General features: G+C 38.5%; 1 protein-coding gene across 5 annotated transcripts in view; it reads left to right on the top strand.

Moving 5' to 3' along the window:
* Positions 1 to 20,526, top strand: part of STYK1 (serine/threonine/tyrosine kinase 1) — a 56,074-nt gene that overhangs the window by 7,070 nt on the left and 28,478 nt on the right. The window contains exon 1 of one of the 5 annotated variants that reach the window (XM_008954976.4): positions 273 to 621. The exons of the other annotated variants lie outside the window; for them this stretch is intronic. The gene's annotated coding sequence lies outside the window, so the exon portion shown is untranslated. Of the gene's footprint in view, positions 1 to 272; positions 622 to 20,526 lie in introns of those variants that run through there. 5 annotated transcript variants of the gene reach the window in all.

Below are 20,526 nucleotides of genomic sequence, written 5' to 3'. Positions count from 1 at the left end.
CCTCCCTATACCTTCTGCTGAATTGGGCAGTTAGAGTTCAGCCCTATCATATTGTGAATACTACCTCCTAAGGGTGAGTCTTCAGGAAACACAAACATTTCCTGATGCCCACTCTTTCCTTAGCCCCCAGCAGTCTAAGTCGTATCCAAGCTTCTGAGCATTATGTGCTTCCCTGAAAGCCATCTCAATCGGTTTTCTCATATTTCTCATTCATAATAACCCTTCTTGGCATAGTGACAACAAGGAATATCAACAGTTAATTTGTTTTGTTTTGTTTTTTGAGATGGAGTCTTACTCTGTTGCTCAGGCTGGAGTGCAGTGGGATGATCACAGCTTGCTGCAGCCTTGACCTCTCAGGCTCAAGTGATCCTCCCATCTCAACCTCCCCAGTAGCTGGGACTACAGGCGTGCACCACCACGTTCAGCTAATTTTTGTATTTTTTTTTTTTTAAAGAGACAGGGTCTTGCTGAAGACCCTGGCTAACCAGGCTGGCCTGGAACTCCTGGCCTCAAGTGATCCTCATGCCTTCATCTTCCAAAGTGCTGGGATTACAGAAGTCAGCCACGGAGGTCAGCTGACAGCTAATTCTTAACAATTGCCATGGTCAGAGCAAATCGAAGGTAGTGTTTTAACTTTTATGACCCCAAATTTATATTTTTATGCTTTAAATTACTGGCTAAAATAAAAAATGAAAAGGAAACCTGTTTTAGTTTTTTCCTCTGTAGCTGTTAACCTTTATAACCTCAATAACTAGCTCCGTCTTTATACATTTAAGGGTATTTTTAAAAATTGTTAGATAACAATATATAGGAATATGGTATTTTTAGAATATTGATCTAAATTAAAATTATGTATATAATTCTAGGCTAAGTTAGAATTCTAGTAAGACACAGTAGTAGATGCCAAAGGTTTAAGGGAAAAAACATGTTTCAAACTATGCATTGTGGTTATAGAAAAATCTCAGTAATACACATGTGTACTAGTCCTTTCTCACACTGCTATAAAGAACTGTCCAAGACTGGGTAATTTATAAAGAAAAGAGGTTTAATTGACTTATAGTTCCTCTGCCTAGGGAGGCCTCAAGAAACTTATAACCATGGCAGAAGAGGAAGCAGGCACGTCTTACATGGTGGAGGTGAGAGAAAGCGTGTGAAGGCAGCAAAGGGGGAAGAGCCCCTTATAAAACCATCAGATCTCGTGAGAACTTATTCCTATCACGAGAACAGCATGGTGGAAACCGCCTCCATGATCCAATCACCGCCCACCCGGTCCCTCCCTCGACATGGCGGGATTACGGGGATTACAATTTGAGATGAGATCTGGGTGGGGACACAGAGCCAAATCATATAAACATGTAATATCCACATATGAAGTCAGGTGCCTTTCTGGAAAAAGCCTTGAAATGATTGGTTTTAGTTGTACACTCAGACATTGAATGATTTAACCAGATGTACTGTGTTGTGGGAGATGAGTGCAGGGTTTGTGTTGGACAACTTTAGGAGACAGGATTATGTTATATTCATATTATGCTACCAAATAAGTGGTGAAAAATATTTGCCAAAGGTGCTAATTTGGTGTTTAGAGAAGTTGATCTCAAGTACTTATTTTTTCTGACAATAGTCAGCTATCAGGACCAATTGTATGTCAAGTCACCCCTAGTTTGTGTCAGTGAAAAAAGGCTTAAAATCAACTTCTCCAAAGTCTCTGTTAAGTCAGATCAGGCTGGCTTCACTTAGACAGGAAAAGCTCCTGGTTGACCCTCACCTACATGCTCTTTGACACCTCTTCAGCCTGGGCCTAAATTTATACCACTTCTGGCCAGTTAGAAGCTATAACAGCAAGAAAGGACTTGTTTAGTGGTAGAATTAACAGGTTTGGCTTAAGGAAGGAGGAGAGAGGCAAGCGGAATGCTGAAAATTGATCCTGACTTCCCTGTGGTCAGATTTATTCTATAAGACTTATTCGCAGATTCCACAAATCCAGCCCATCTGATGTGAAACCACGTGGCTTCCCTGACTCCTACTTCTGTGGTCTTTCCTCACAGGGCTCAAGGCCTGACTCCTTTAACTTACCTTGGGGCTGGTATCTTAGTATAAGTCAGAGTGAGTTCTGGCTGAGGAAGAAAAAAGAAGCAGAGTATTAATTAGAATATTCTTAAAGCTCCATCAATGAAAACACAGCTGGGATATAAATATTGTAGCCTTCATGTATCTGGTAGAGATTGGCAGAGGCTAGTCTGGACACATGTGCATCCCAAAGTCCCAGAAGAAACTGTGACAGTGTATGCACATTGTGAATTGCAAGGGCCAGGATCTTCTTCCTCGTTCTCATCCCTACAAAACTCAACTGAAAAAAATAGATGGACTATCCAGTCAGCCTTATGAAGGGTGGGAAAGTGTAGTGGGAAGAGCATCAGATGGAGATTGAACACACAATGCTTAGCTGCTAATTAACTGCTGGGAGGTGTCTGAACTCTGTGCCTTAGTTCCCCCACCAGTAAATTTGGAAGTTAGGTTTTTGTTGTTGCTTTCAAAGCACCCTTGTACACACAGGGCATTCTACGGCATTTGTGAAGCATGCGCTGCGTTTCATAGTGTATTTGTCAAAGAGATCAAGAAATAGACAGCAGGGTTGCTGTTCTTATGTTTTTTGTTTCTGTAACAGGGAGGTGTGATCATAGTGGTACAGAAGGCATGGGATGGTTACCTCATTTACAGCGTGTGAACGGCATGGCTTTCTGACACTGAGAGTTGAACCTGCTGTGTTTGCATTCTTTCTTGAAGCCCAAGCAGCTCCCATAACCCTAAGTGACCTTGATTTAACTCTCTGTCTCTTTTCCTCACCCATGTTTCATACTTAGGGACAGTCTAATTAATGGATTCATGATTGGAAGGTCCCACATCTGATTAGATCTCTGATTCATTTTCTGACTTATGCATGTCACCTTTTCACTTAAACTTGGTTTCCACATGCAATATGAAGTTGGTAAAATAGCCATGAATTATTATGAAATGATTTCCTATTACAAAAATGGGGATAATTTTGAAAAATATTCCAGTTTTGCAGCATTAGAAAAAAAGGAGTGTAGGTAAACCTAATGTGATTTATAACTACAATTATAATCTCCCCTCCCACACCAAAATCATTTTTCTAAGTCTGCTTTTTTGGGGGCTAACATTAAAACAAATTATTCTTAATTTGCTGAGTTAACATTTACTAGGAAATAGAGACAGGCTCACTTGAACTAAGGTCATAAAAGTATGACCTTAGGATATCTACAAACAGACGGCCAATAAAGATTTGGCAGTATCAGCAAGACATAACTAGTGACAGGTTGTGGGTTTATAAATATTCAGATAGTGTGTGAGATCGATTGCTCACAAAAAGAAGTTCATTGATCCTTGGCATAGAACTCTCTGTTCTGTGCTAGATGTACTAGCATCTTTACACCTGAGTTTAGGGTTTAGAGGTGATATTGGGGGCTGCATCTTTGTGGGCTTTTACTAGAATCTCAGTCAGACATATTTTGGGTGCCTAGGGAGCAGTGGTCTCTGTAGGAGGATGGATAAATAGAAGTATTTATATTAATAGGAAGTTAGGGATGTGGATTCTTTGGACACACTCTCTTGTCCCTGCAATTCATGACAACCTGAGAAATTTAGATCATCCCTTGTGGTCTATCAGGGGAAAATGAGCTGGGTTCTGACACCAAGACAACTACAGAACATAGTGCCCTATATTCTGTCTACTTATCCAGGTATGAGAAGGATCAACAGTGGCCTTGTATTACACCATGCTGCTTCACATAGAATGCATTTCTGGCTAGTCTCTGGGACTGGGAGGCATTTGTTGCCCGACCTGTTCTAGGACAGATTCTTTCGGAGACAGAACATTCTGTGGTCTCACCAAATCACACACAAATTCTGGTTTAACCTTTAAAGGCCATGGAACTATAAAGTTTATTATCAACAAATGTTACTTGTACACCAAAAACTACAAAACATCCCAAGTATCCTTGAAAGAAGCTAAAGAAGACCTAAATGAATGGAAAGACATATTGTTTTCTTAAATGGGATGACTTAATATTGTTAAGTTAGTGGTAAGCCCCAAATTGATCTACATACTCAACATAATCCCTATCAAAATTCCAGCCTTTTTTTTTTTTTTTTCCGAAATGGTCAAAGTGATTCTAAAATTTATGAGAACACAAGGGAGTCAGAATAGCCAAAACAGTCTTGAAAAAGAACAAAGTTGGAGGAATCACACTTAATGATTTTTTTTTTTTTTTTTTTTTTTTTTTTTTTGAGACGGAGTCTCATTCTGTCGCCCAGGCTGGAGTGCAGTGGCGCCATCTCGGCTCACTGCAAGCTCCGCCTCCCAGGTTCACGCCATTCTCCTGCCTCAGCCTCCCGAGTAGCTGGGACTACAGGCGCCTGTCACCGCGCCTGGCTAATTTTTTGTATTTTTAGTAGAGATGGGTTTCCCTGTGATCTCGATCTCCCGACCTCATGATCCTCCCACCTCGGCCTCCCAAAGTGCTGGGATTACAGGCGTGAGCCACCGCGCCTGTAAGTTTTAATGATTTTAAAACTTACTACAAATCTACAGTAGTCAAGATTGTGTGGGCTGCGTGCTGTGGCACGTGCCTATAATCCCAGCTACTTGGGAGGCTGAGGCAGGGGGATCCCTTGAGTCCAGAGCTTGAGGCTGCAATGAGCTCTGATCACACCATTGCACTCCAGCCTGGGTCACAAAGTGAGACATTATCTCTAATAATAATAAGGCTGAAAAGACTATCTTTAATCATAATAAAGAGCAGAAAAAGATTGTCTTTAACAAATTATGCTGGGACAATTGGATATTCACATACAAAAGAATGAAGTTGGACATTTACCTCTAATTCAAAATGAACCAAAGGCCTGAATATAAGAACTAAAACTATGAAATTCTTAGGAAAAACGTAAGTGTAAATCTTTGTGATATTGGTTTGGCAATCGTTTCTTAGACACACATCAAAAGCACTAGCAATCAAACACAAAACTGTCAAAATTAGAAACTATTATGCTTCAAAGGACATTATCAAAAGTGAAAAGACAACATACAGAATGGAAGAAAATATTGCATATGATATATCAATAAGGGTTTAGTTTCTGGACTATATACTGGGTACTTACACAGTAAAAAGACAAATTGCCCAATCAAAAAAAAAATGGTAAAGGATTTGAATGTACATTTCTTCAAAGAAGATACACAAATGGCCAATGAGCACATGAAAAGATGTTCAGCATTATTTATCATCAGGGAAATGCAAATCAAAACCACAGTGAGATATCATTTCACACCAACTAGTTGGGCTACAGTAAAAAAGACGAAAAGCAAGAAGTGTTTGTCAAGGATGTGGAGACACTGGATTCCTTATAAATTACTGGTGGGAGTATAAAGTGATGCACTCACTTTAAAACACAGTTGTCAGTTCCTCAAAATTTAAACATAGAGTTACCATATCAGCAATTTCACTCCTACATATATACCAAGGAAAAAGTAAACATGTCCACACAGAAACTTGTATGTGAATGTCCACAGCAGCATTTTTTATAAATGTGAAAAAGTGAAAACTATCCAAATGCCCACCCACTGATAAATGGCTAAAACAGAATCTCTGTATATATCCATACAATGCAATATTATTTAGCCTCAAAAAGGAACGAAGTTCTCATTCATGCTACAACATGGATAATCCTTGAAAACATTTGCAAGTAAAAGAAGCCAGCCAGATACAAAAGTCCACATACTGTATGAGTCAATTTATATGAAATGTCCTGAATAGGCGAATCCATAAAGACAGAAAATAATTCATGATTGCCAGGGGCTGGGGAAGGGAGCAGAGTAGGGAATGACTGCTATTGGGTAGGGGTTTCTTTCTGGGGTGATGGAAATATTCTAAAATAAGATAGTGGTGATGGTTGCATACTTTTGTGACTATAATAAAACCACTAAATTGCACACTTTAAAAAGGTAAATTTTATGGTATATGAATTATATCTCAATTTAAAAAACACAAGTAATATTAAAGGTGATTCTAATTTTGCAAAAAAATACTAGTTTTTGAGAATTTACTGGACAAACAGTATAGGGCAGATTTTTAAGCCAAATGATCTGGGTTGGAACCCATCTTCACTGCTTACTAGCTGTGTGATCTGGAGCAACTTACTTAACCACTCTCTGTGCCCCAGTTTCTTCATCTGGTAGAATTAAATGATTAAATATTTGTGAAGTGCTTGGAAGAGTGCCTAACACATGACTACCACTATATAAATGTTTGCTGTTATAACCGGTGCCATAAACTGTACTAGATAATAGTGGGAATCAAAACCAGTATCAAGGAAGTTTGTGTTAAAGACAAACATCAGTTAAGGAAGAGCAGAGCAGGGTGGATTTCAAAGCAGATTGCTTTACTTGGTTTATTGGCTGGACTGTGCTCCATGCCGACGTGTGAAGAGTCTGGGTTTTGTGCAAGAGGAGGAAGAGATGATACGGATCGAGAATATAACATCTAAATTTTGCCATCTTACTTGGGTCCTGGGAAAAGGTCCAAAAATATGTATGGAGGAGTAGCAAGGAATGGTTAACAGCACTTAATATATATTTGTTGTTTAATGTAAATAAAAATTAGGCAAAAACTTTTCAGGATTTTCCTCTGGAATTTTGGTCATAAACTCATGATGTTTCTCCTCCTGTTCTGATTTGAAGATTACTTTTTTCTTGAGACGTTTTTATTATTTCATTTCAAAAAGTAAAGGTCAGACTGTTACCAGAAAGGGGTCCCAATTCAGACCCCCAGCAGAGGGTTCTTGGACTTCACTCAAGAAAGAATTCAGGGCTAGTCCATAGAGTAGAGTGAAAGTAAGCTTACTAAGAAAGGAATAAAGGAATGCTCTCCATAGGCAGAGCAGCGGTGTGGGCTACTTGACTGAGTATATTTATAGTTATTTATTGATTATATGCTAAACAAGCAGTGGACTGTTCATGAGTTTTCGGGGAAAGAGATGGGCAAATCCCAGAACGGAGGGTTTCTCCTCTTTTTAGACCATATAGGGTAACTTCCTGATGTTGCCATGGCATTTGTAAACTGTCATGACACTGGTGGCAGTGTCTCTTAGCATGCTAATACATTATAATTAGTGTATAATGAGCAATGAGGACGACCAGAGGTCACTTTTGTGGCCATCTTGGTTTAGGTGGGTTTTGGCTTGCTTCTTTGCCACATTCTGTTTTATCAGAAATGTCACTGTGACCTGTATCTTGGGCTGACCTCCCATCTCACTCTGTAACTAAGAATGCCTAACCTCCTGGGAATGCAGCCCAGTAGGTCTCAGCCTCATTTTACCCAGTTGCTATTCAAGATGGAGCTGCTTTGGTTCAAATGCCTCTAACATATTTCCCTCCTCCCCTTTACAAGGGGACCCTTAATCCTAAGGGTTGTAGAGGGATGACGATCCATCTTCTGTAACTTCTTCTAGCTGAATAATGGCAATGATATTGATACCTAACTATTAGTGTCTTTTGTATTCAGGGTAGAGAGAAGCTTGGTCAGAAAGTATCAGTATGGAGAGGGCCATTCATAACTCTTGATTTCCCACAAAAGGTAATATCTGGAAGATTAATAAGTGTTCAATTTAAGAAAACATTCAGTAAGCTTATACTGCATTCCTACACAAAGGGTACAAAGCAATATATTCTGCAAGAGTAGAGCAAAATAAGCAAAACTATCCTAAGTAAACTAACAAGGCTTTTTGTGAAGTGGGCAACTGTTAGAACCAAGATGATATGGGGTCACTAACTGATTCCAGTACTTGCCCAGAATTAGAATACTGATCCAGATTTTTATATTACCCATCCATCTTGTTTCTTCTGAGCTGCAGTCAGAGATCACTGGTTGATTTACAGGAATAAGCAGGGTCAGTCTAAATTGCAGAAAAAAACTAAAAACTGATGGGACTAGAATCTAACAACAGGTGTACCATAGTTCTTGAAACAAAATTTTTCTATCTCCTCATTTTTACTAAAGACAAATCATAATAGAACTGATTTGTTTGCAAAAATAAGCTTTACTATTATACTTGGCCTGATTATTTATATGAAGTTCAGCAAGAATAATTATTTTTCACATAGGTTCTTTTTAAATTAGCTCTGATGAAACTTTATTCCATAAGTAATTTCAGATAAGACTTTTAAAAAACTCCTTGAGCTCAGCCATGGTTTTGTACCATAAAATACCTAGGAGTTGGATAAATTCCCCTCCTCTTGAGGTCCCAAGATAACTTGGGGCTCCTGGGCCCATCAGAAAATGACATTCTTCACTTACAGGAACCCTGTACAGGGACTACATAGACAAGGTATGAGGCCAGTTTTCCTAAGGAGCTTTTATTGACTCTGTAAGTCAGGTTTGATTCCTCAAAGGAAAGCACTCTATTTCAGTCAAAGACTTGGTAATAAAAACAGTTTATCCAATTGTGTCCTGTTGCAAAAGAAAGCATTCTTTTTGCACTTATGCAAATAACTATATTGCCGTAAGTTAAGCATACTCACAAATAGTTTCCAAATTCTGGAGAAATCAGATAGAGAGAAATATGCTCTAAAATTTTGTTTACAGGAGTATTGCCACAAGCTACAGATAACTCAAAAATGTTCTTGACTCTGAAAAACAAAGCAAAGAATTAGCAGTGTTTTAAGCAAAAAGTCATAAAAGGATTATTTCAGTCTTTCATTAGTTCAGTCCATGCAGTTAACTCCTGTTCTGTTTGATATTCATGAACATTCCAGCTCTCCGTGAGAATCATGAAAGTTTTCGCCTCTATCCTAATGTCACAATCTCCAAAGTTATCAGAAACCTGCATTCAAGAGCACCTGTCAAATCCTATTACTGACTATAAGGCACCTTTAAAAGAGGATCAAAACAAGACAACAGTTGTCTGTGAATGACAGAAAGTCTTAGGGCAGCCACAGTCAGACATGATTGACAAGGAAATACGGTTACCTCTGTGGCACACAATAATATTATGTAACAATTATAATTACTAATAACATACTAAGTCATATTAGAATTATAGGAGTTTCCCATAATTTTGGGACACATAACCAAGAACATATTTATTCAAATACAGCCCAAAGAAAGCCAAACACAATTTTATATTTTATAATGCTTCCCGTATGATTTCTACAGATGTTTATACCACATTAAGCCAAATATGTCTCTTCTGGACTTTAGGGGGCCTAATATGAAAAGATTAATTAGGTCAGAAAAGGACATAATTTACCATGTGATTTTGGAAAGTTTGTCAAATATTGAAGGTTTAACCACTTGATTATTACAAACATAGAATCGCAGGTCACCGTAAGTCATTCATTTAGCCAAAACGATAACTCAAAAATTTTAAAAAGACAAAAAACTTTACTCATTAATAGAGGGAAGACAGCTTTCCACACAATGTCTCTTTTCCTTCCTTTCTTTTTCTTATAGTTTATTCAAAAGGCAAACAAAATTTCGTTTTTAAAAATATTACACAAAAATCTTATTCAAGAGAGAAAGCCAGATTTGACAGTGTACTGTTAATGTCAATCCCAATTCTTAATAAAACATTATAGACAAATCTATTCAATCGTAAGCAGTTAGACCAAGAGGTAAGATTCCCATAAACCTTTTTAAACTCTTTACAAATTTTTGTTAAGGAGCAGATCACTGCTCTAAGAACACCCTGTTGTGCTTTTATTCCAATGTTCAATGTACAGAAAAACTGAATAAGACCCCTTTAACTCTAGCCGATATGTTCACACAGAATTTCCTTCACAAGATTAATTTTTCACAAATCTTCCACAATTTGCTCAAACTTTCAGCTTCATCCTAACTTTTAAGTGAGGATAACTTAACTTAGAACCCCTTAGCCTTCTAAACTAGGCTAAAAAAAATTCACATTCCCATGCCTTCTTATAATCTTTTACCAAAAACACATTTCACTTTCCTTACACACCTTGCATGTTAAAACTGTTTTTCCAGTAGTCTCAATTATATGTTACAATGTTAACTCTTAGCAACTTTTATTTTTGGTGAAAAACCTGGTAAGTGATTTTAATTAGGTACTACGTGTGAAGCCTAGGACACCAGAGAGAAGTACAAGATAAGGTCTGATTCTTTCCAGCATTGCCGGGGGCATGTCTAATTCTACATATCCCCAGGACTTATCTAGAATCTAATGGCTCTAAAGCAGGTATACCAAACAATTTTCAAAAGTCAAATAAGCAGTTTATGACCTTAAAGTATTTAGCAAATCTAATATCTGATCTGCCTAATTTAGACCAAATGTCTAAATTTGGAAGACATTTTTATTTTACCAATAATCTTTAAAACTGTCTTTATTTCCCAAAGCTTCCTAAAGTCACATGAACTAAAAAGCATTACAGTTTTTATTTTTCTGATAAAATATTTAAGTGCTTATTATTTTTAAACCAATTAATCAGAGCTCTTTCATATATAAATGTTACACATACAACACATACGAATACCCAACAGACAGAAGATCCAGTAGTTGTAAGATTTTTCATTTGCCAATTTTTAAGTTTCTTAATTGAATTACTGGCTTCAGGGAGGAGCCCTTTGAGGAACAGGGCCAGGAAAGCATGCAATTTCTAGAGCCTAATAGGCAGGCACAGCTGGAAGGCAAAACAGATTTCAAAAAATTAAGGGTCCCATTTTTATACCAGATCTTGGATCCCAAAAAAGAGGAAATCAGCCCACCTCCTATGGGACTCTTATCTCTCAGTGTGGCAATGGGGACACTTCCATATCTTCCAGGTGGTCAAGAGTATGCTTCTCTGATCCAAACATGCAAAGAGTTGAGTATCCCCCATAACTTCCATTAGCCATCCCTAAAAGTATATTTCCTACCTAGTTATTACAAACCAAAGCTCTCTCATCATAAGAAGTAATTTCTGATACCCACAAAAGTCAAAACTGTCAGATAACACAATACAAAATGAAACAAAGCATTAGATTTTGAGAGGGATTTATTTATCCCCTTTCAATTCTAGTGGTTTCATAAGGAAAACAGAGGCTTTTTTCCAAAACAGGATCTGTGGCAACTCCTCTGTTTTTCCCAAGGAGTCTCAGGCTGTTAGAAATTATCTTAGATCCCCTCATGTGTATCAAGAGTGGCAAGAAGACAAAACGGAGAAAAACAATTGTATTAATCCTTTGTTTTTTTGTTTTTTTTTTCTTTTTTGAGATGGAGTCTCACTCTATCGCCCAGGCTGGAGTGCAGTGACGTGATCTCGGCTCACTGCAAGCTCCGCCTCCCAGGTTCATGCCATTCTCCTGCCTCAGCCTCCCAAGTAGCTGGTACTACAGGTGCCCACCACCACGCCCAGCTAAATTTTTGTATTTTAGTGGAGACAGGGTTTCACCATATTAGCCAGGATGGTCTCTATCTCCTGACCTCGTGATCCACCTGCCTCAGCCTCCCAAAGTGCTGGGATTACAGGCGTGAGCCACCGCACTCAGCCCTGTATTCATCCATTTTCATGCTGCTGATAAAGACATACCTGAGACTGGACAATTTACAAAAGAAAAGCTTTAATGGACTTACAATTCCACATGGCTGGGGAGGCCTCACAATCATTGTGGGAGGCAAAGAGGAGGAGCAAGCCATGTCTTTTGCCTGTGGGCGACAGGCAAAGAGGGAGAGCTTGTGCAGGGAAACTCCCACTTTTAAAACTATCAGGTCTCACGAGACTTATTCAGTATCACAAGAACGGCATGGTGAAGATCTGCCCCCATAATTCAGTTATTTCCCACTGTGTACCTTCCACAACACATGGGAATTATGGGAGCTACAAGATGAGATTTGGGTGGGGACATAGCCAAACCCTATCAACAATTTAGTCAACTGAGAAGAAAAAGACTTTTTCCTCAGAGAAATAAGATCCAAGAAGAGAAAAAACATAAAAACCTTTTAAATATACGTATAGCTCATATATCTTCTTTTAATTAAAGCTGACTTTTAACCATAGCACTTCAAAAATCCTTTTAAATCTCTTATTACCTGACTTCAGCCAGGCCACACAATCCATTTTTCTGGCTTTTAAGCTTTACCAAAGGTAACCTCCCAGATGAAACCAGTAAGCTTTCACTAAGATTATGACTTAACCACAAGCGTACCAGTATTTTAAAAGAGATGATTAGCAGTTTTTACAAGATTTAGAGTCTACAAGGTGCCTCAGAGAAAGGAAGATTCAAGAAGGGAAGATAGAAGTTGTGCATGGGGGGAGGGGATAAAATCAACAAATGGCAAAGATCACACCAATATCAACCTGAAAGTACTCATTCCCTAAACCAGAAATTGAACCCTGAACCAGGGATGCCATTGTGAAAAGGCAAAGCCTTAGCTACTAAGCTACAGCATTGGGAAGTTTCCATTGCCTTCTCAGAAACAGCCTGGAGCAGATAATTTTGAGCCAATGAAGGCTTTTAACTGCTCAAAACAATTTTTAGAGCTAACTATGTCATAAACTCCAAAATTGCTGTCCTCTGGATGGCAGAAACTAAGAGAAAGTACTGCCACATGGTTACAAGGTCAAGCTCCCAAGGATATAAAACAAGATGAGAAAGAAACCCTATCTAGCTTCTGGAGTCCCAAGCCTGTGTTCTATCCCAAGGTACCTCCCCTTTATGACAGAATAACACGGAAAGACAAATTCAAAGCACAAAATACACCAGATTCACTACAGCATTAAGACTAGCCTCATGAATCCTTTTATCCATTAATCAAAACATTGCAAGAGATAGTGATTTCTACCATTCCTACAACTGGTTAGTACAGAGAGAGAGGAAAGGGAAGGGATAAAAGTGTTGCCTACAGTGGGGTGGGGAAGGCAAGGAGCTCAGAGAGACTAGGTAGTGAAGGATCTTTTCTAGCAGTCCAGTCAGCTCTCAAGTTTCCCACTTTGGGGAGAAAAAAGCTCCCCGTGTCTGGTGATCCTGTACATGCCTATTCCTGTCATCCATAGCTGTCAGCAAAGAGTGCAAGGCAGATTAATCCAAAGAGAATAGCAGTTAACATCCCATAGTGTCAAATCCACTTTTAACCAAGAAGGACTTTACTGAGAGAGGCCTCTAATCCCTAAATCTTAGGAAGGACTCTAACCTTTCTAAATTGGGCCTCAAACTCAAGTTTCATTAAGCATCCTTGCCTTTTATTAGGAGGGGCCTTAACCCTCTCTGTCTTAGGAGAGACTCTCCTAAGTTGGACCTCTAACCCAATCTGATCCTTTACCTGGGCAAAACATACCCCACCCCTTACCTAAAGTCGGCCAATTGGCAGTGCTGTGGTCTATTTCCTTTGGGTCCATAGGATTCTCCTCAGTATAGTCCCTTCATGGTTTCCAGGAAGATGTTATTGGAAAGGGGTCCCAATCCAGACCCCAAGAGAGGGTTCTTGGACACTGCTAAAGAAATAATTCAGGGTGACTCCATAGAGTAAAGTGAAAGCACATTTACTAAGAAAGTAAAGGAAAAAAGGAATGGCTACTCCACAGGCAGAGCAGCGGTGTGGGCTACTTGACTGAGTATACTTAGTTATTTCTTGATTATATGCTAAACAAGGGGTAGATTATTCATGAGTTTTCTGGGAAAGGGGTGGGAAGTGAAGGTTCTACCCCTTTTTAGACCACATAGGGTAACTTACAGATGTTTCTGTAAACTGTCAGGACACTGGTGGGAGTGTCTCTTAGCATGCTAATGCATTATAATTAGTGTATAATGAGCAGTGAGGATGACCAGAGGTCACTTTCATGGCCATCTTGGTTTAGGTGGGTTTTGGCTGGCTTCTTTACTTCATTCTGTTTTATCAACAAGGCCATTGTGACCTGTATCTTGTGTTGACCTCCTCTTTCATCCTATAACTAAGAATGCCTAACCTCCTGGGAATGCAACCTAGTAGATCTCAACCTTGTTTTACCAAGCCCCTGTTCAAGATGGAGCTGCTCTGGTTCAAATGCCTCCAACAAGGCCAGTCTTTAAACATTAATGCAGTGCCACATTTTTGTTCCCAGGACAAGTCAAGAATCCATGAGGGTAGCAGGTATTGCTAGCAATATTCATATACCTTTGCTTTAAACTGCTTTCTGTATCAGTCGGAGCACATCTACACTTCTTGATGTTCCTGTAGCTCTGACTCTTTCTGTCAACATACAGGATGTACAGATTGTACTAAAGGGACTGGAAGGACTGGATTTTGAGGAAATGATATAAGGTATTAAATTTCTTGCTTAAAATGATAGAGAAAAACTCTTATCCACCTTTTCTCAGGTTTTACACTTCTGAATTCTCATATGTAAATATATTTTATATATCTTAGTTTCATTATAGTTCTACTTTCTTGGGTACTCCTCATGAGGTATCAATAAATAATCATAAGATCTTGTATTTGTACTGATTGTTATACATCTCAAATACTTTACATGCAACTCTCTAGAAAAGGTATGTTAATTGGGCCAGGCATGGTGGATCACGCCTGTAATCCCAGCACTTTGGGAGGCCAAGGTCGAGACCATCCTGGCTAACATGGTGAAACCCCGTCCCTACTAAAAAATACAAAAAAAAATTAGCTGGGCATGGTGGTGGGCACCTGTAGTCCCAGCTACTCGGGAGGCTGAGGCAGGAGAATGGCGTGAACCCAGGAGGCGGAGCTTGCAGTGAGCCGATATCACGCCACTGCACTCCAGCCTGGGCAACAGAGTGAGACTCCGTCTCACAAAAAAAAAAAGAAAGAAAAGATATGTTAATTGACTTGCCAAAGGTCACACAGGCAGTCATTGACCCAGTGTCATAATTGAGATCTCCTGACTCCTTTCCCTATTTCAGGAGAAGTTTCTTCCTTTTCACCAAGCATTTCTCCTAGAACTTTCCATTGAGAAATAATTTAGGTGAGGAAAACAAGATGAATTTCAGAGCAGAGGGAAGTTGAAGCCAAAGTGAAGATTACTGTCAGGACCTCATCGTACTGGAGACTATATTGGTGCAAATATAGCATTATTTTAAAGTTCATTTATCTTAGATTTTTTCCAGAGTGCATCTCATATTACCTCTCCTTAGACTCGTTAACCCTTCTTCTTTCTAAGAACTATAAGTAGTGATCTAAGACAAGATAAAAAGTGTGGTCAACAAATGATACAGCCTTGAGTAAAGTTGGCTTGAAAGTCTGTGAAAGAAATACCAAAGCCTGAAGGATTTAACAGATCCTCAAGTTATTCACCATAGAAAAGCTTTACTTCAGGAAGCAAGGGTACTTCAGAAGAGATGGCCTTGCGCCTGTCTACATGACAGGAGAGGGAAGGATGTGGGGAATATGATAATTCTACCTTGGATTTCTGAAATATTTGTATTCTAAAACTTTAAAGTACTTTCATATGTTTTATCTCATTTGTGCTGTCAAAACATCTCTGATTACATTGCACAAGACTATGACCCGTTATTTTACAGATTAGGAATTAAAACCCAGGGAAGTGATCTAACTTGCTGAAGATTACATACAAATGAGGGAGAAATGGATGAAGGGAGGAGGGGGAGAGAAAGAATGTGAGAGAGAGAGAGAGAGAGAACTAGAATAGTGGCTGCCAATGTAGAATCTTATCTAATAAATTAGAGTCTGGTGAATTTTCTCTGGATTAATTAAGAAAAGGAGATAACAAGAGTTTAAGGTGGGGTTCCCAAACTTGGCTGCATATTGGAATTATCTTAGGAGTTTTACATAAATCTCAATACCTGGTTCCTATTCCCAGAGTCTGATTCTGATTTAATTGGTTTGAGATACATCTCAGACAATGGGATTTTTAAAAAGCTCCTCAAGTAGAACCACTGGCTTAAGTCTTGGTTGTTAGAGCCTAGGAAAAGAATAGTACAAAATCTGCTGCATCCACTTTAATATGCCTATGACCTTTTAAATTTGAAAACTATGAAGCAATTTACAAAAAAAAGAATAGAACAATTGACAATTTAAGATTTAAAAAAGTAGATACATTGCAGAAGGATGGTAAGAAAACTGTACTGAAGCATAAGTAAGATTTTCTGTAAAGTCAGGTGTCAGGAAATAATTATCTTATTCCTGTGGAATATACAGAAATGTGAGTGGTATTATGTTATCATATTGATGTTACATAGAATGAAGTTCTTACCCACAAGGTGAGGTCGTTCAACAATGTCATAATTTGAGGAATAATAATAATGATATAGTAATTATTATAGGAATATTCTTATTATTATAGCTATCATAGGAATAATTAGTAACAGCTACTGCTTACTATGTACTAGGTGTTGTTCTAAGTGTATTATCATGTAAAATTGTTTAATTATTACAATGGCTCTTTGTGTTAGATAATATTGCAAACCCAATTTACAGATGAGAAAACTGAGCATTAGGAGAGATTAAGTAATTTGCTTAAGAGTACAAAACTAATTATAACAGTAGGAGAGATGGGTATACTGGATTTCAGAAACGGGCTGGGCTATGCTTCTGAGACTTGTAAGAAAACTGGAAACTGAGCTGAAACCTAGGAGTCTGAATAATAAATATGCCTTTATCATGGCAGATATAAAAGACCATAAGGAAAGAAGTGAGTGAGCCCAGCATTTTGCTCATGCATACAAGTTTAGAGCAGGAAACGTGCAGGACCAAGGCAGGAGGCTGTTGGGCTCCAGCGTGGTCCTCTTAAGATAACAAGCTAGCTGCAGTAGAATTGCAAACTTCAACTTAGGAAAATACACACCCCTGCATACACACCTCACACACCCAAAACCACACTTGCACACACACTGCTCCCACTTTTTTTTTTTTTTTTTTTGAGAAGGAGTCTCGCTCTGTCACCCAGGCTGGAGTGCAGTGGCACGATCTTGGCTCACTGCAACCTCCGCCTCCCGGGTTCAAGTGATTCTCCTGCCTCAGCCTCCTGAGTAGCTGAGACTACAGGTGCGTGCCACCACGCCCGGCTAATTTTTGTATTTTTTTTTAGTAGAGACGGGGTTCCGCCATGTTGGCCAGGCTGGTCTCGAACTCCTAACCTCAGGTCATCTGCCTGCCTCCGCCTCCCAAAGTACTGGAATTACAGGGGTGAGCCACTGCGCCCGGCCCTGCTCCTGCACTTTCTGTTCACTGAATTGGTTTCCCAAATTTACTTAACGTTTAGCAAGTCTTTGGGCAACTCTCATTTTATTGTGTCTGTGCTAAGAAGAAAGAAATTTTAGCTACATTTATGCTAATGCGTTGAAGGAAAGCCACACTCTCTTCAGACCACTGGGGTGGGGCAGTAGTAATCAAAAAGGGAAGCTTGATCAGGAGCACAAAGTTGGAACCACTGATCTGAAAAGTAATTATGTTATACAAATAAATTCTTGCTAGAAGAGGCACTTTTAGCTACTATCACTGAAGAACAATTTTACTTTCTTATTAATTCTCACTAGAATCCTCTGATGTAAGCAGGCAGAATTATCTCAGCTGTATAGGTTAGTAAACCAAGGCTTCAATAGATTAAGATAAATCCACCCCTAACTCTGACACTGGTTCTTTTATTCTTTCTCCTTTACTACAGTTAGATGGAGATGATACATTAACTTTGTTCCTGGGAGTCCCAACTTGGCTTTCTCCCAGGTCGGCAAGATAATGCCTTTAGCAAGCAACAATGAAGCTTGTTAAACTCAAGATTTTTTTTTTTTTTTTTTTTTTTTTTTTTTTTTTTTTTTTTTTTTTTTTTTTTGAGACAGAGTCTCTCTCTCTCCCTCAGTTGCCCAGGCTGGAGTGCAGTGGTGCGATCTCGGCTCACTGCAAGCTCCGCCTCGGGTTGACGCCATTCTCCTGCCTCCGCCTCCCGAGTAGCTGGGACTACAGGCGCCCACCACCACGCCTGGCTAATTTTTTTGTATTTTTTAGTAGAGACGGGGTTTCACCATGTTAGCCAGGATGGTCTCGATCTCCTGACCTCGCGATCTGCCCGCCTCGACCTCCCAAAGTGCTGGGATTACCGGCGTGAACCACTGCTCCCGGCCTGAAGCCATTAATCTTGATTTAACGGTTGTACTTTGTCTTTAATTCTAAACACTAGTTCTTTAGGAAGATTGTTTTCCCTCTTGGTCTCTTTTTGTTACCATCAGCCAATTTTCTTTTGTATTTCTGCTATCAAACTTTTCTGCCTTGTAGCCTTTCTTCCTTTGCATGTTCTTATTATAAAATAACTAAGGCTTAATTCATTCCATTTGGAAAATAGAAAATAGAGGAAAAAATTATTAATAGTAACCATCATCACTGTTGCTGTAACATTCTAATATATTTTTCTTTGGGCTTCCCCTACACAGGTGTTTTTCCCAGTCAATTTCATTGTACTCTTACCATATATACCTCATTAAAATGTGCCTTTTTACTTAACCCACTAACATTACAAATTGCCGTTTATTAAACATTTTTGTGAACGTAAATTTAATAAATGTGTAGTATTCCATGGTCCAACTGTATAAAAATAATTTGAAACATCCCTCCTTTTGATGAAAATTAGTTATTTTTTCTATTTTTAATTTTTTTCCAGAAAATTTCAAATATGTACAAAAGCAGCAAAAATAGTACAATGACTTCCCATGTATATCCCCTGAATTTGGCAATTTTGAACACATGGTTGATTTTTTTTTATTTACATCTCCACCTATTTCTCCTCCTTCAAGTCCATGAATTATATTTTGAAGCAAATCCCTATTTATATTTTCAAAAAAATTAAATAAGGGTCACAGATTTTCTTGTGTGTTCAGAAACATCTTCCATTTTTAAAAAACATACATATAATTGACATTTGGGAGAGAAATTACAGAGTCAAAATTATGAATGCCATTCAGGCTCTCAATTTTCATAGTGCCAAGTTATTTTTCATAAATGTAGACATTTAGATTCCTTGTCAGTCTTACAAGAGTCATTTTTAAATAAAACTATTTAGGGAATAAACATTAGTTTTCAAATCTTCTTTTCTGCTGGGTGTGGTGGCTCACACTTATAACCTCAGCACTTTGGGAGGCTGAGGGTGGGAGGATCACTCAAAGCCAGGAATTTTACATCAGCCTGGGCAACATGGCAAGGCCCCATCTTTACAAAAAAATTAAAAATTAGCCACCCGGGAGATCAAGGCTGCAGTGAGCCAAGATCACATCACTGCACTCTAGCCTGGACAACAGAGTGAGGCCCCAGCTCAAAAAATTTAAAATAAATAAATAAATAAATAATATTTTGTCTTAAATGGATTGGCAAAAAATGTATCTTGTTTTATTTTAAAGTATTTTTAAAATTACTAGTTAAGATAAAAATCTTTCATCTTAGTTCACCATGCTTCCATATTTGTTAAACATTTTGTTGCAATGAACTCATTTACTTTTGTTTTTCACATTTTTGACTATTTATTTATTGGCATATTAGTGGTTTTCTCATTACTGTAAAAGTACTATGTTTTTATTTGTTTATTGATTGATGTTTCCATTGTGATTTTTTTTTCTGTTGGAAGAAAGTTTTTTGTTTAAGCTTAGGAAGTTATCACAAACCCAATATAATTTATAATGTTAAGTTTTTTATGTCTCTTAAAGCATCTAGCTTTTTTCCCAAAATTTATTTTGTGTACAGGTGAATCAAAAATATAATTTTTGTTATCAAACAAGTAGTCCATTGCCTAAATTCCATTTGATGAATAATCTATCTTAGTACTTCTCAACCCCAGCTGTACGTTAGTATCTCCTGGGAAGCATTTCCTTGATTGAAGCTGATATCTGAAGTCATAATCTATGGGGTTTATAATCATCATAATCTCTAAGAGGAGTGGTGTATTAGTCCGTTTTTATGCTGCTGATAAAGACATACCTGAGACTGGGCAATTTACTAAAGAAAGAGGTTTAATGGACTTACAGTTCTGAGTGGCTGGGGAGGCCTTACAATCATGGCAGAAGACAAGGAAGAGCAAGTCACATCTTATGTGAATGATGGCAGGCAAAGAGAGAGAACTCTCTTGTGCAGGGAAACTCCCCTTTATAAAACCATCAGATCTCGTGAGACTTATTCACTCTCACAAGCACAGGAAAGACCTGCCCCCATGTTTCAATTACCTCCCACTTTGTCCCTCCCACAACACATGGGAATTCAAGATAAGATTTGGGTGGGGACACAGCCAAAACATATCATTTTACTCCTGGCCCTTCCCGAATCTCATGTCTTCACATTTCAAAACCAATATTGCCTTCCCAACCGTCCCCCAAAATCTTAACTCATTTCAGCATTAACTCAAAAGTCCACAGTTCAACATCTCATCTGAGACAAAGCAAGTCACTTCCACCTATAAGCCTGTAAAATCAAAAGCAAGTTAGTTATTTCTTAGATACAATGGGGATATAGACATTGGGTAAATACAGCTGTTCCACAGGGAGAAATTGGCCAAAACAAAGGGGATACAGGCCCCATGCA

The sequence above is a fragment of the Pan paniscus genome, chromosome 10, assembly GCF_029289425.2.
Source record: "Pan paniscus chromosome 10, NHGRI_mPanPan1-v2.0_pri, whole genome shotgun sequence".
In the NCBI taxonomy this organism is placed as follows: domain Eukaryota; kingdom Metazoa; phylum Chordata; class Mammalia; order Primates; family Hominidae; genus Pan; species Pan paniscus.
This window is presented reverse-complemented; position numbering and strand designations above follow the sequence as displayed.